This window comes from Arachis ipaensis, chromosome B07 (assembly GCF_000816755.2).
Source record: "Arachis ipaensis cultivar K30076 chromosome B07, Araip1.1, whole genome shotgun sequence".
Taxonomy (NCBI): Eukaryota; Viridiplantae; Streptophyta; class Magnoliopsida; order Fabales; family Fabaceae; genus Arachis; species Arachis ipaensis.
The window spans coordinates 67,729,448-67,742,559 of record NC_029791.2 but is presented as its reverse complement, the minus strand read 5'-3'; positions in this window follow the sequence as shown (position 1 = coordinate 67,742,559).

Genomic DNA, 13,112 nt, shown 5'->3' with positions numbered 1-13,112 from the left:
GCCTTTTTTTCAAAAAAAAAAAAAAACCGAGCAGAACACCCCACCCCACCCCATTTCTCTTTCTCTCACCCAGCAGAAAAACCTTAATCCTCTCTTCTCTTCGAAGAATAGCCACCACCCACCATCCACCATCCCGCTTCAGAGCTCAAACTCATCGCCAAACCCTTCTCTCCCTTCTCTCTCTCTGTCACCCTCTCTGTCGCTGCTTCGCTGCTCCTTGATGTGGGCTTCTCCGCTCTTCGCTGTGGGTTGTCACTGCTTCTCTGCTCCTCGTCATAGGTCGTCACTGTTTTTGCCCTCCTTGTCGTGCATTGTTTCTGTTTCTCCCCTCCTCATCGTGCACTGTGTTTCTTTCTCTGCTCCGCACCGTGTTTCGCAGTCACTAATGTTCTGTTGTTTGTCATATCTCAACCTCCCTCACTTTTACAGTTTATCTCCATGGCCAAAATTTTTAAATTTTCAACCCTCTCAAGTCTCTAGTATCAATCTCTAACTCTCTCTGACTCTATCCCTCTGAAATTTAAAATTTGTTTTGAATATGAATATGATATATTATTGATGATTCTGCTGAGTTTTGTGTAACACCATACCACACTAAGTCTTACACTATAGTCGTAAATCAGAGGTGGTGTGGTATTACGACACCTAAAAGTGAAAGTACATATATATATATATATATTGAAGAAATATAATTTGACTAGGAGCCTGTGAAGAAAGATAACAAAATAATAATCGTATCGCACTCAAAATATCGAAGATATAAAGTATCGGTATACAGAAAAGATATATATATATACACACACACACACACACACACACATAATATTTGAAATAAGATACATAGCAAGTACTAGTCTCGATCTGTGAAGACAATACCAGCTAGAAAGTATAATACAATCCCAAAATAAATAAAATACAACCCGTTTCTCCATAAATCAACCTCTAAGAGGGATATACAAATATGTATTTAAAAGTGGAGAATGTAAATACACTAAGTACAAAATACAATCCCAAAAGACAATCTTCATTTTTCACAAGAGATCCTACACACTCAGCGAGGTACATCACGTATTGTATTTGAAAATTCAATAAAATTCCACAACGGGTGAGAACCCGAAGGTTCCAATAGGATAATAATTTCAAATAGAGAATATGTAAAAAGATATGAACCTGCTAGGCAATCCTAAACTCCAATCAACACAAGGTTCAAGCCTAGAGTCCTTTCTAATCCAAACAAGGAAAATCAGACTAAATCTCAACGGAATAGTGATCTTAGATTCTCAACTCTTCTCAATACTAGTCATTAGTCCTCTCAATATCACAATAATTGAAATTTGGTAATTTAGTGTTCAATAATTTGTTTAGTAGTAGTAACAAGCACAAATAGAGAGATTCAAGCACAAACAAAGGCAATTACAACAATTATAGCAATTAGCAATTAAACAGGAATAATCATATAAGCAAACCCAAATACAATATGCACACGCAAATAATGTCAGATAGATGCAAATGATGCATGCCTGTTCTACTGGCTATGAGTTCACGTGTTGGTTATTATGCCAAACCTTACACAAAATCCGGTTGACACCTCCGGATTGATCTCTCGGTGCGCATCCCAGGAGGAAAAACATAAATCATGGTATCATTATCTCAACAGAGAGTGTTGTCTCACCTTCTTCTAGAGGTATAAAGGTGCCAAACAATGGAGATCAGTGTCGTTTCACATCAACGGAGTGTGCCATCTCACCTTTCATCCGAGAGAACATAGGCGTTACGTATTGTCGTCCCCACATCACACCGCAACTACAGAACAAGCAGGATGAGACTGACATCCTTGCCCAGTGTAGGTGCCAAAGCAATATCAAATCAGTATGCAAGCAAGATAATACCCAAACCTTGCCAATCCAATCATTTAGGCCACAATCAATTAATATCAGTATCTTTTAGTAATTTCATAAGTGATTTAACTCATTAACCCCAATTCGTTATCCATTTCATCAATTTGAATTCATTAACCCCCAATCATTTATCGATTTGCCAATTTCATTAACATGTGAGCGGGATGGAACCTCTGCCCTCACTGTAGGTGGGATAAAACCACCATTTCCACAATAATTTCATCCGGTTTACCAAGTGGTTATCTGGGAATTAATTAGTTCATCTCATTATATCACTCTCCAGTGTAGTCAAAGCTTAATTATTGGTTATTCAACTCCATATGGAGGTTAGAGGGGTTTATAAACAGACTAGAGAGGCTAAACAGACAAAGATAGAGCTTTCAGAAAAATCAGCACAGTCATGCGTACGCATGCCCTATGCGTACACATGATTTTAATTCAGGTTAGGGTATCATGCATACACATGACCTATGCGTACGCATACTTTCAATTCTGTTTCTATTTCCTGTGTACGCACGCCCTGTGCATACGCTCAAGGTCATTTCCATTTGTTTTTGTTTTAGAATTCATGTGTACGCATGACCCATGCGTATGTAAAAGTTCAATTTTATGCATACGCATGATAGGTGCACACAAATTCAGTTCTGCTAAAAACTCTGCAACTCTGCATAATTCAACTTTTTATTCCTAAATTCAAACATTAATAGCTTTTGCTACATTTATCAATTTCCATCCGTTCTTGGACTATTTTAAAGATCTTTTCACTAGCCTTAATTTAAGATAGATTTCATTAAATTCCACGCTCTAAGCGCCAAGTTATGACCCGTCGAAGTTGGTCAAAATTTTATTTTTACCCAAATTACCCAATTGTCAATTTTTACCAATTCTCATTCCAATTCAATTTCAAACCATTCCAAAACCATTTCTAAACATCTCAACATTCATTTATCAAGTTCTATTCATTCACAAACCAATCAAACAAGTTCTAATACAATCAATCCAACTTTCCAAGTTTCCATCAACAAACCAATAGCAATAATATAATTACTCAACCAAACTATATCGTTCCATAATCAATCTTAATATGGCAATTTTCCAACTTACCATAACTTACCGAATAGGGGATACCTCACCTTATCACAGCCTCTAGCTGACAAGCCGATAAATGTCGGTCAAGAATTACCAAAAAGTTTTCTTCCAAATCAAGTCGCACAGTATAGTCTCAACCGACGATATTTTCGCTGATCAAAGTTAAAATGTGTGTCACAAATAAAATCAATAACCGAGAGTAGAATTCCGGGTCGTTTTCCCTAGGAGTTGACACAAGATGCACATTATTAGTTAGGATCTCTTTGGAATTTTTAAAGTTGAGAGCAAGAAAAATAAATAACTAGAAATTAGAACAATAAATAACTAGCAAGAGTTGATAATTAATCAATATAAAAGGTCTTGGTTAGGGGTGAGAATTAGAATTTCTATCCTTATTGTCTTTCCCAAGTGTGATGGTAAAGGCTCATGTCTCTCACTTAGTTATCGTCTAACAATTGAAGGAAAGTCAAGTGAAATAATTAACTTTATCTCACAAGTCCTAGTCACTTCATGGAGAGAGACTAGAGTTGGTGAGATTTAAGCTAATTAGTAATTTTTAATTATCAATCAGCACTTAACTATAACAACTCAAGGCTCCAATTACTCAACCCCAAACCAAGCAAGGAAATCTACTCCATGATCATGGATGACATTTCCTCAAACACTTAGTGAGCAAAGATAAAGAATATGATTAAAGCTAGAAAACAATCCAATTCAAATAACTAGAAATGAAGGTAGCAGCAGTTTCTCCCAAGATCCAATTGAAATTAAACTAAAAAAACCAAAACCCTAGAGAGAAGTAGGAGTTTCTCTCACTAGAATTCAAAAACTAATGCAAAACTAAAGCTAAAGTGAGGTGTGTCTGTCCCAGCTCCATCCCCAGCCTCTTGTCTTCATTTTCGGGCTTGAAACTGGGCCAAAAGTAGCCCAAAAATCGCCCCCAGCATATTCCCTTAATTGCAGTACGTGACGCTCGTCACGCATACGCGTCAGCCACGGGTACGCGTCGCTTGGACAAAGCTCCTGGTTATGCGTACACATCAGTCATGCGTACGCAACGGTTGGAAGATGGCTTGATCACGCCTATGCTTCAACCATGCGCACGCATCGGTTCCAGCTCCACAAATCTTCAATTTCTTGTGTTCCTTTCACTTTAGCATGCTTCCTCTTCATCCTCCATGCCATTCCAGCCTTATAACCCTGAGATCACTCAACAAAAGCATCACAACATTGAATGGTAATATGAGAGGATTAAAAATTAATAATTTAAAGGCCTAGGAAGCATGTTTTCAATCATAGCACAAAATTCGGAAGGGAACTTAAAAACATGCAAATTATATAGATAAGTGTGAGTAAAGTAAAAAAAATCCACTCGATTCAATCCAAAATACGTCATGAAATAGTGGTTCATCAAATCTCCTAACACTTAAATGTTAGCATGTCCTCATGCTAAGCTCAAGGAAACCAAAAGAGTGAAGGGAAAATGTTAGGACTTAAGCAATGCAACCTATCTATATGAATGCAACTAGATGTTAAATTCTCCTATGGTTCACGAATTGTGAATTACACTTTTCACAACTCGTACCACTAACCAGCAAGTGCACTGGGTCGTCCAAGTAATACCTTACGTGAGTAAGGGTCGAATCCCACGGAGATTGTTGGGTTGAAGCAATCTATGGTTACCTTGTAAATCTTAATCAGGAAGTCAATTATGTTTATCAGTTGAATTGTGAATAAACAGGAGAGCATGAATTAAAAGTTACTTGTTATGCAGTAATGGAGAATATGTTGGAGTTTTGGAGATGCTTTGTCTTCTGAATCTCTGCTTTCCTCTGTCTTCTGATTCACGCACGCACGTCCTCCTATGGCAAGCTGTGTGTAGGTGGATCACCGTTGTCAATGGCTACCATCCATCCTTCCAGTGAAAAGATTCCAAGTACGCTGTCACCGCACGGCTAATCATCTGCAGGTTCTCAGTCATACCGGAATAGGATCTGCTATCCTTTTGCGTCTGTCACTACGCCCAGCACTCGTGAGTTTGAAGTTCGTCACAACCATCCAATCCCAGAATCCTACTCGGAATACCACAGACAAGGTTTAGACTTTCCGGATTCTCATGAATGCCGCCATCAGTTCTAGCTTATACCACGAAGATTCTGATTAAAGAATCTAAGAGATATTCATTCAATCGGATATAGAACGGAGGTGGTTGTCAGGCACACGTTCATGGTTTGAGGAAGGTGATGAGTGTCACGGATCATCACCTTCATCACAGTTAAGCGCGAATGAACATCTTAGATAGGAACAAGCGTGTTTGAGTGGAAAACAGAATTGCTTGCATTAATTCATCGAGACACAGCAGAGCTCCTCACCCCCAGCAATGGAGTTTAGAGACTCATGCCATCAAAGAGTACAGGGTTTTGATCTAAAATGTCATGAGATGTAAAATAAGTCTCTAAAAGTTGTTTAAATACTAAACTAGTAGCCTAGGTTTACAGAAAATGAGTAAACTCTGATAGATGGTGCAGAGATCCACTTCTGGGGCCCACTTGGTGTGTGCTGGGGCTGAGACTTAAGCAATTCACGTGCATAAGGCTGTTTTGGGCGTTCAACGCCAGGTTTGGGTCCATTTCTGGCGTTGAACTCCAACTTTTGATCCTTTTCTGGCGCTGGACGCCAGAATTGGGCAGAGAACTGGCGTTGAACGCCAGTTTACGTCGTCTATCCTTGTGCAAAGTATAGACTATTATATATTGCTGGAAAGCCCTGGATGTCTACTTTCCAACGCAATTAGAAGTGTGCCATTTCGAGTCCTGTAGCTCCAGAAAATCCACTTCGCGTGCAGGGAGGTCAGAATCCAACAGCATCAGCAGTCCTTTTTCAGCCTGAATCAGATTTTTGCTCAGCTCCCTCAATTTCAGCCAGAAAAATACCTGAAATTACAGAAAAACACACAACTCATAGTAAAGTCCAGAAATATGAATTTTTTGGACAGCTTGGTTTAGCCGCTTAGGCCGGGATTTTATTCCCTTAGGCCCTCCTATCCACTGATGCTCAAAGCCTTGGGATCCCTTTTTTTATTACCCTTGCCTTTTGGTTTTAAGGGATATTTGGCTTTTTGCTCTTGCCTTTTGGTTTTAAGAGCTTTGGCTTTTTCTGCTTGCTTTCTCTTTTTCTTTCTCTATATTTTTTTTCTGCAAGCTTTGTTTTTTGCTGCTTTTTCTTGCTTCAAGAATCATTTTTATGATTTTTTAGATTATCAATAACATGTCTCATGTTCACCATTCTTTCAAGAGCCAACATATTTAACCGTCTTAAACAACAAATTCAAAAGACATATGCACTGTTCAAGCATTCATTCAGAAGACAGAAAGCATTGCCACCACATGTAACTAATTAGAATTTCTCTTATTAAAAACTCGAAATTTTATTGCCTCTTATTCAAAAGATCTACTATTTTATTCATGTTTAATGATGATGAGAAAAATAGACTATAACTTAATTGGAGATAAAATCAAAATAGATACTAATTACTACTATATGACTCCTAAGGTAAAACTAAAATAAGAACAATTATCACAGAGTTAAGGCTAAGATTAGAACTCAACAACCTTGAGGTTTGGAAGTGGATGTTCCTCTAGTCTGTGAGGTGCTTGGTCCTTGCCTCTTGGAGTGGGTTGTTTTCCTTTAGGGGCCATGATCTTAGTGATCACGGATAAGCACACCAAACTTAAACTGTTGCTTGTCCTCAAGCAAAAGAAAAGAAAGGAGATGGGTAGAAGGAGAGCTCCTCCCCACCATCCTGGCGTTTGAACGCCCAAACACTGCCTGGTTTGGGCGTTCAATGCCCAAATGCTGCTCTCCTGGGAGTTCAACGCCCAGTTGTTGCCCTTTTCTGGCGTTGAATGCCAGATAGCTATCCTTACTGGCGTTTTCTTGCCAGTGAGCTCCCTATCTCTGTTTTGTGTGCAGATTCCTTCTGTAACCCTGTAAACTTATGCAAATGATTCTTTACCTTAGTGTCAGTGGACTTTATATAAACAAATAAAAATAAAAATAGGGCAAAATGCTTAGAGGATTGATGCCCCATGGCTGGGTTGCCTCCCAGCAAGCGCTTCTTTATTGTCTTTAGCTGGACCTTGCTGAGCTTTTAATCTAGCTTCAGCCTTGAGCATTCTTGCTCAACGTTGCCTTCAAGATAGTGCTTGATTCTCTGTCCATTGACAATGAACTTCTTATCAGAATTAATATCTTGAAGCTCCATATAACCATATGGTGATACACTTGTAATCACGTATGGTCCCCTCCACCGGGATTTCAATTTCCCGGGGAATAGCCTGAGTCTAGAGTTGAACAGCAGAACCTTCTGTCCTGGTTCAAAGATTCTAGATGACAGCTTTCTGTCATGCCATTTTTTTTATTTCTCTTTATAAAGCTTGGTATTTTTGAAAGCTGTGAATCTGAATTCCTCTAGCTCATTTAGCTGGAGCAATCTTTTTTCTCCTGCTAATTTGGCATCAAAGTTTAGAAATCTGGTTGCCCAGTAGGCTTTATGTTCCAGTTCCACGGGCAGGTGACATGCCTTACCATACACAAGTTGGTATAGAGAGGTCCCTATAGGGGTCTTGAATGCTGTTCTGTAAGCCCACAGAGCATCATCCAAGCTCCGTGCCCAATCCTTTCTACGGGTACTTACTGTCCGTTCTAGGATTCTCTTTAATTCTCTGTTAGAGACTTCAGCTTGACCATTAGTTTGTGGATGATATGGAGTGGCCACTTTATGGTGAATTCCATACCGAACCATGGCAGAGTAAAGCTGTTTATTGCAGAAGTGAGTGCCCCCATCACTAATTAGTACTCTAGGGACGCCAAACCTGCTAAAGATATGTTTCTGGAGGAACTTCAGCACTGTTTTAGTATCATTGTTGGGTGTGGCAATGGCCTCAACCCATTTTGATACATAGTCAATTGCCACCAGAATATAAGTGTTTGAGTATGATGGTGGGAAAGGTCTCATGAAGTCAATTCCCCATACGTCAAATAACTCAATCTCCAAGATTCCTTGTTGAGGCATGGTGTAACCATGAGGCAGATTACCAGCTCTTTGGCAACTGTCATAGTTACGTACGAACTCTCGGGAATCTCTATAGAGTGTGGGCCAATAGAAGCCACATTGGAGGACCTTGGTGGCTGTTCGCTCACCTCCGAAATGGCCTCCATATTGAGATCCATGGCAGTGCCATAGGATCCTCTGTGCTTCTTCTTTAGGCACACACCTACGGATTATTCCGTCTGCACATCTCTTAAAGAGATAAGGTTCATCCCACAAGTAGTACTTTGCATCAGTGATTAATTTCTTATTTTGTATACTGTTGTACTCCTTGGGTATGAACCTTGCAGCTTTATAGTTTGCAATATCAGCAAACCATGGGGTTTCCTGAATGGCGAATAAATGCTCATCCGGAAAAGTTTCAGAGATCTCAAGAGAGGGGAGGGGCGTCCCTTCTACTGGCTCTATTCGGGACAGATGATCAGCCACTTGGTTTTCTGTCCCTTTTCTGTCTCTTATTTCTATATCAAACTCTTGCAGAAGCAACACCCATCTGATAAGCCTAGGTTTTGAATCCTGCTTTGTGAGTAGATATTTAAGAGCAGCATGGTCAGTATACACAATCACTTTTGATCCTACTAAGTATGATCTGAACTTGTCAATGGCATAAACCACTGCAAGTAATTCCTTTTCTGTGGTTGTGTAATTTTTCTGAGCATCATTTAAAACGCGACTAGCATAATAAATGACGTGCAGAAGCTTGTCATGCCTCTGTCCCAGTACTGCACCAATGGCGTGATCACTGGCATCACACATTAGCTCAAATGGTAATGTCCAGTCTGGTGCAGAAATGACTGGTGCTGTGACCAGCTTAGCTTTTAGCGTTTCAAACACCTGCAGACACCCTGTGTCAAACACAAATGGCGTGTCAGCAGCTAGCAGATTGCTTAGAGGTTTTGTAATTTTTGAAAAATCCTTTATAAACCTCCTATAGAATCCTGCATGCCCCAGAAAGCTTCTGATCGCCTTAACATTGGCAGGTGGTGGTAATTTTTCAATTACCTCTATTTTTGCTTGATCCACCTCTATTCCCTTGTTTGAGATTTTATGCCCAAGGACAATCCCCTCAGTCACCATGAAGTGACATTTTTCCCAGTTTAAAACTAGGTTGGTCTCTTGGCATCTTTTCAGAACAAGTTTCAGGTGATCAAGACAGGAGCTGAATGAGTCTCCATATACTGAGAAGTCATCCATGAAGACTTCCAGAAATTTTTCCACCATATCAGAGAAAATAGAGAGCATGCATCTCTGGAAGGTTGCAGGCGCATTACATAGCCCAAATGGCATCCTTCTATAAGCAAACACTCCGGATGGACATGTGAATGCTGTTTTCTCTTGATCCTGGGGATCTACTGCAATCTGGTTATAGCCTAAGTAGCCATCCAAAAAATAGTAATAATCATGACCTGCCAGTCTTTCTAGCATCTGGTCTATGAATGGTAAAGGAAAATGATCCTTTCTGGTGGCTGTATTGAGCCTTCTGTAGTCAATACACATGCGCCACCCTGTAACTGTTCTCGTAGGAACCAGTTCATTCTTTTCATTATGAATCACTGTCATGCCTCCCTTTTTTGGGATGACTTGGACAGGGCTCACCCAGGGGCTATCAGAAATAGGATAAATAATCCCAGCCTCTAGTAATTTGGTGACCTCTTTCTGCCCCACTTCCTTCATGGCTGGATTTAGCCGCCTCTATGGTTGAACCACTGGTTTGGCATTATCCTCCAATAGGATTTTGTGCATGCATCTAGCTAGGCTGCCCTTAAGGTCACCTATGGACCACTCAAGAGCTGTCTTATGTGTCCTTAGCACTTGAATAAGTGCTTCCTCTTCCTGTGAATTTAAAGCAGAGCTTATGATCACTAGAAAAGTATCACCTTCTCCCAGAAATGCATATTCAAGGATGGTGGTAATGGCTTGAGCTCGGGTTTAGGAGGTTTTTCCTCTTCCAGAAGAAATTTCAGAGGCTCTTTCATGTCCTCTAAGTCCTCCAAATCAGGCTGACATCTTTAAAGATATGTTCCAACTCTGATTCGAGACTCTCAGCCATGTTGATCTCTTCTACCAAAGAGTCAATAAGATCAACTTTCATGCAGTCTGTTGATGTGTCTGGATGCTGCATGGCTTTGACAGCGTTCAACTTGAACTCATCATCATTGACTCTCAGGGTTATTTCCCCCTGTTGGACGTCAATGAGGGATCGTCCAATTGCTAGGAAGGGTCTTCCTAGAATGAGAGTAGCCCTCTTGTGCTCCTCCATTTCCAGCACAACAAAGTCAGTGGGAAAGGCGAATGGCCCAACCCTGACAATCATGTCTTCAATCACGCCTGATGGGTATTTAGTGGAGCCATCAGCAAGTTGGAGACATATCCGGGTCGGTTTAACTTCGTCAGTTAAGCCAAGGTTTCTGATAGTGGATGCAGGTATTAAGTTGATGCTTGCCCCAAGATCGCATAAGGCTGTCTTGGTGCAATTACCTTCTAATATGCATGGTATCAGAAAACTCCCAGGGTCTTTAAGCTTTTCAGGAAAGCTCTTCAGAATGACTACACTGCATTCTTCAGTGAGGAGAACTCTTTCTGTTTCTCTCCAATCCTTTTTATGACTCAAGATCTCTTTCATGAACTTGGCATAAGAAGGTATTTGCTCGAGTGCTTCTGCAAATGGAATCTTTATTTCAAGAGTCCTGAGATAATCTGCAAAGTGAGCAAATTGCTTATCCTGTTCCTCTTTCTGGAGTTTTTGAGGATAAGGTATCTTGGCTTTATATTCCTCAACCATAGTTGCTGCAGGTTTATTGCCTACAGAAGTGGTTGAAGAAGCCTTTTTAGAGGGGTTGTTATCAGCATTTGTGTGTGTCTGATCCCTCACTGGCAATTGAGTGCCAGAGTTAGAAACTGGAGTGACGTTAGACGCCAACTCCTTGTCTGTTCCTGGCGTCTAAACGCCAGAATTGTGCCCATTTTGGGCGTTCAGCGCCAGATCTTGCACAGTTTGGGCGTTCAACGCCAGATTCTTGCCCATTTCTGGCGTTGAACGCCAGTTTTGCCTTGTTTCTGGCGTTGAACGCCAGTTTTGGGCATGGTCTGGGCGTTCAGCGCCAGCCTTCCACCAATTTTCTGGCGTTTTAGCGCCAGAATTATTTTTCCCTGGGCTCTTACTGTCCTCAGGTAAATTTTGGGTGGTTTGCTCATTCCTTAGCTTTTTGCTGCCTTGAGGTGGGGTATATAATGTTTTCCCACTTCTTAATTGAACTGCTTGGCATTCTTCTGTTATTTGTCTTGACAGTTGCTGCTTTGTTTGCTTAAACTGTTCTTCCATATGTATATTAGCCATCCTTGTCTCTTGTAGTCTATCCTTGAATTCGGCTAATTGCTTTGTTAGGAAGTCCAATTGCTGATTGAATTCAGCAGCTTGTTTCACAGGACTGAGTTCAGCAGTTGCTGTTTTAACCTCTTCTTTCATGGAAGGGTCACTGCTTAGGTACAGATGCTGATTCCTGGCAACTGTATCAATGAGCTCTTGAGCCTCTTCAATTGTCTTTCTCATATGGATAGATCCACCAGCTGAGTAATCTAGAGACATCTGAGCTCCTTCTGCAAGCCCATAGTAGAAGATGTCTAACTGAACCCACTCTGAAAACATTTCAGAGGGGCATTTTCTTAGCATCTCTCTGTATCTCTCCCAGGCATCATAAAGAGATTCATTATCTCCTTGTTTAAAGCCTTGGATGTCCAGCCTTAGCTGTGTCATCCATTTTTGGGAAAAGTATTGATTCAGGAATTTTTCTGTCAGCTGTTTCCATGTCCTTATGCTGGCCTTAGGTTGGTTATTTAACAACCTCTTAGCTTGATCTTTTACAGCAAATGGAAACAGTAATAGTCTGTAGACATCCTGATCTATTTCTTTATCATGTACTGTGTCAGCAATTTGTAAAAATTATTCCAGAAACTCTGTAGGTTCTTCCTGTGGAAGACCGGAATACTGGCAACTTTGCTGCACCATGATAATGAGCTGAGGATTCAACTCAAAGCTACTGACTCCAATGGAGGGTATGCAGATACTACTCCCATATGAAGCAGTAGAGGGGTTAGAATATGACCCCAGAGTCCTCCTGGACTGTTCATTTCCGCTTAGGTCCATGATGGAGAAAGGGAGATGATGTAAAATAGAGAAAATATTTTTATTTATTTATATATTAATTTATTTAGAAAATAAAATAAAAATAAATAAAAGTGGGTGAAGATTTTCGAAAAATTGAGGAGAGAGAAAGTGGTTAGGAAGTTTAAAAAAAAATCTGAATTCTAAAAATTGATTTTCGAAAAAGATGCTTCAAAATAGAGAGAAAAGATATTTTTAAATTTTAAGGAGAGAGAAAAACAATAAGATAGCATAAGATTTACAATTTTTAGATCTAATGCTCCTTGTTTTCGAAAATTTTTGGGGGGAAAACACCAAGGAACACCAAACTTAAAAATTTTAAGATCAAGACACAAGGAAAACTCAAGAACACTTTGAAGACTCACAAGAACACAAGAACACAAAGGAAGAACACCAAACTTAAAATTTTTTTAGAAAACCAAAACAACTTTTCGAAATTTTTTTTTTGAAAAATCAACAAGAAAACACCAAACTTAAAGTTTGGCACATGATTTAATAGAAAAAAATATTTTTGAAAAAGATTTTAAAAATATGATAGCCAATTACCATGAACATAAACACCACGTTCTAACTAATTGAGCTATAAATTTAAAGTGTTTTAACAGGGGATAAATAACAAAAGACTCTAAACCAAAAAAGAAAAATTTTTCCTAATCTAAGCAACAAAAAAAACCATTAGTTGTCCAAACACGAACAATCCCCGGCAACGGCGCCAAAAACTTGGTGCACGAATTGTGAATTACACTTTTCACAACTCGTACCACTAACCAGCAAGTGCACTGGGTCATCCAAGTAATACCTTACGTGAGTAAGGGTCGAATCCCACGGAGATTGTTGGGTTGAAGCAATCTAT